We start from the raw sequence: 4,043 nt of genomic DNA, 5'->3' as shown, positions 1-4,043 counted from the left end.
ATTTCTCATATTTATGTAGTTATACAATCAATTTTATACATAAGTATATTGGTTACCTAGTGCCACTCTGACAAGAATATACCACAAATTGGATGGCCTTAACAAACAGGAGTTTATTATCTCACAATTTGGAGGCTTTAAGTCCAAGTTCAAAGTGCCAGGCTGTGTGAAAGCCCCTTCACTCTGGGCTTCAGCTCTGCCTCTTGCTCCCAGCCCACTGAAGCTAGAGGCATCTCTTCACTCAGGCAGGTACTGGCTGCTGAGGCTAACAAGCCCAAGGTCAACAAATAAAATGGCACAGTCCTGATGTTCCCAAACTGCACATCAGGCCATTAATTCAAGTCTATTGTAAGTCCCAAGGTCAGCAGAGCATGGAAGGCTGCTGAACAACGACATGGCTACATGCGGGGTCCAAGCATACCATAAGCTAGAGACTGTTCCCCAAGGCTTCTGCTTATATACAGGAAGCAGACCGCAACCCTAAGGCAGATACTCAGCTGCTCGCAGTAGATTTCACCAGGGAATTGATTACCAGTCTCATCAAGCTGTGTAGCCATTCAACCAGGCCCAGCCAAGTTGACACACAGACTGAACTACCACAATAAGTCTTTCTTTGATCTTTACTGCAATCTTGAAGGAGAACTGGCCAAATATTATAAGCTATTTTTCAGGGATGGATGTAAGGGAATGTGTTTTCATGAGCATCAGAACAGTTGAACTCATATCAACTATTTTATATCAATTTATGTGTTTAAATTCCAGTTCTACCACTCAACAGCATTATAACCAACGTACCTCTGGTTTAATGGCAGGGAATAACCTCTCCCAGAGAGCCTGTGTGGTCGAAACAGTCAAGTGCTAGACCAGTAATCAAAAAATAGGGGGTTCAAATCCACCAGAGGTGCCTTGGAAGAAGGCCTGGCAATCTACTTTTAAAAGATCACAGCCATGTAAAACCCTATGAAACATAGTTCTACTTTGACACATATGGAGTCTCTATGACTTGGAATCAACTTTATTTTTTAAATTTATCTCCAGATTAAAATTAGATTTAGTTTCATTGATAAAAAAAATCTAGTAACTAAAAAACCCTCATAATTGGTGGCAGAACAATTTTTTTAAAACTATGTTTTATATTATTTCAAAAGTTTGGCTACAAATATAGCAGAGGAGATAATATGGCATCCTGGTGACACAATCCACGCAGTCCCTCTACAGCAGACTCAATAAGCCAAGTGAAGTAGCTACAGATGATAATATGAGCATCAAATGAAAGGGTAAAGAATTGTATTAAACATTGACTGGGAAAAGAAACAGAATGAAACAGTGATTGATGACAGAAGCATCATGGACCCAGTGCAGAGTGGCCATTTTGAGTCACTGAAAGCAACATACATGGAAGAGGTGAAGCTAACTTCATGGAATCACCATTAAGGCAAGAACACAGTATATATAAATCCAGACTGAAACAGGGTGAACAGAATACAAGCTTGATCTAATAAAGGAAAATGCAAGGAAGTGGGTGAGAATGCCAGTGGCATCAGCAACTACAGAGTAAGGAAGGAGCCAGTAAAAGGGGATGAAACTACTCATTAGTGAGCTGTAGTCATTTAGGTTGAGGACCCACATGGAGGAGAAGGTGTGTGAGGTGGTTAGAGATGCTTGACTCCAGCTGCACCCCCTCCTGTGCACACACACTTGGTTGAGCTGTCAGAGACCTGATGATAGGCTGCACTCACCAACAGTGCAGCAGACTTATGCCAGCAAATGCTGATGAGAGAATAGGTTCTTCTACTTTTCCCATCACCTTTTCCTGGTGACCAGGGGTGACCAAGGATAAGGCTCCCAAACTATCCCGAACTGGTGCCTAGGGATGCTGCCTTGGCACTCCCCACCTGCCTAATTCACTCAGACCACTTCCCCCCATCAGTGGCCACCTGGACCCAGCTAGAAACCTGCAGATGGTGCTCTTTACATCCTGCACCTGTGTTATTGACAGAGCATGCTTTCATGTCCATAAGCTGTGGCCCCACAGCCTCCACTATTGGAGGTGCATGCTTGCATAGACCACGTGCCAAGCTCCTGATGCCTCTGCAGACATGTACTTCTGAGGATTGTGTTTCCTGTATGTGCTTCTGCCATTTCCTTGGTGACCAGAGGAGAACACTAACATGGATTGTGACAGCTTCTTGCCACTACTGTGGCTGGTGGATCAAGTCCCAGTGGGTAGGACTCTGTACCTACCACCTTAAAAGTGCTGACTATCCTTGCTCCACCATTCTTTTTTTATCCACTTCTTCCCTTTTATTCTTTATGTTTTCTCTCTTTCTCTTCTTCTTCCTTTATTTTATCCTCCATCCTTTTTTTCTTTTCTTTTTGTCCTCTGCCTCATCTGATGAAAGGCACTTTTTTCTCCCACCACTCATCCACACCTACTACTAAAATCAATGAGCAAATGTCACTACCCACTACTACACAACTGGATTTATATATATGGCCTCCCAAGAGGCCAAGGAAACAACAAACAAAATCAAGGAAAAGATAGACAATACTCCGGAAAAACTGAAGAAAACAGTACAAGAGAAAAATGACAAAATAAATTGACAATTAGAAATCATACAAAACCAGAAATTATAAATCCAGAAGATTAGCACTAGAATTTCTCAGATAGATAACATGTTGAAAGAACAAGAGTAGAATTGAATCAATAAAAGATTAGATCAGTGAATTACAAGACAAATCCCTTGACACCAATTTCTCTGAAGAAAATTCAGAAAAAACAATGAAGAAAAATTAAGAGTCTAAGAATCCACTATCAAGAGTGAAAAATTACACATGATTGGAATTTCAGAACAGAAGGAGACAAACAAACAAACAAAAACCTGCAGAAAGAATTATCCAATATTTGCTAGCAGAAAACTTAATGTCATGAAAGGTGAGAAGATATACATCCAAGAAGGAAGATGAACCCCACACAGGACAGAATCCAAAAAAAAAAGTCATTAAGATATATCATAATAAGACTTTCCAAAATCAAAGGCAAAGAAAAAATTTTCAGAGCAGCTCAGGAAAAATATGTTACATACAAAATGGAACCACTAAGTAAAGCTGTGATTTCTTGGCAGAACCATGCAGGCACCAACATGATATATATAAAATGCTGAAAGAAAACAAATTGCCAACCGATTCAAGGTGAATTATATATCCTGCAAAACTGTCTTTCAAATACAATGGCAAAATTAGAGCATGTCCAAAAAGTCAAGAATTGGAAGAATTTTAAAATCTGATCAACCTTACAAGAAATGCTAAAGGGGATCCTTTTGACAGAGAACTAACAATGACAGAAAACAACCTGAGATTAAGACACATGACAACATACTGGGAAACCAACCTCTCCAAAAAAACAATTCTCAAAAATAAAACAAACTTGCAAGACTGAAAATAAGAAACCAGAGGTGTCGATCTATAAACAGCAACAACTACAAAGCAAAAAGAGGGAAGAAATGGTACAATTTCAGAACTTCCAAATGGAGAGTAAACACACTGTTGTGGAGTTGGTCCTGACTCATAGCAACCCCTCCTTGGGTTTCCGAGGCAGTATCTCTACAGAAGTAGTTTGCCCAACCTTCCTTCCAAGGAATGGCTGGTGGGTTTGAACCTCCAGCCTTCTAGTTAGCAGTCAAAGGCTTTAGGTACTATGCCATAATATCAAGAAAGATCAGATTTTTTTAAATGTTTCTTGTTGTTGTTAGGTGCCGTCAAGTCATTTCCGACTCATAGTGACCCCATGCACAACAGAACAAAACACTGCCCGATCCCACACCAGCTCCATGAGGCCTGCTATATTTGAGCCCATCATCGCAGTCAATCCATCTCGTTGAAGTCCTTCCCCTTTTTCATTGACCCTTGACCCTACCAAGCATGACATCCTTCTCCAGGGAATGATCCCTTCTGACAACATGACCAAAATAGGTGAGATGAAGTCTGGCCATTCTCACTTCCAAGGAGCATCTCGGGTGCACTTCCTCCAGGACAGATCTGTT

Source organism: Orycteropus afer, unplaced genomic scaffold (assembly GCF_000298275.1).
Source record: "Orycteropus afer afer isolate SDZICR_OR568_19922 unplaced genomic scaffold, OryAfe1.0 scaffold00087, whole genome shotgun sequence".
Lineage (NCBI taxonomy): Eukaryota > Metazoa > Chordata > Mammalia > Tubulidentata > Orycteropodidae > Orycteropus > Orycteropus afer.
This window is presented reverse-complemented; position numbering follows the sequence as displayed.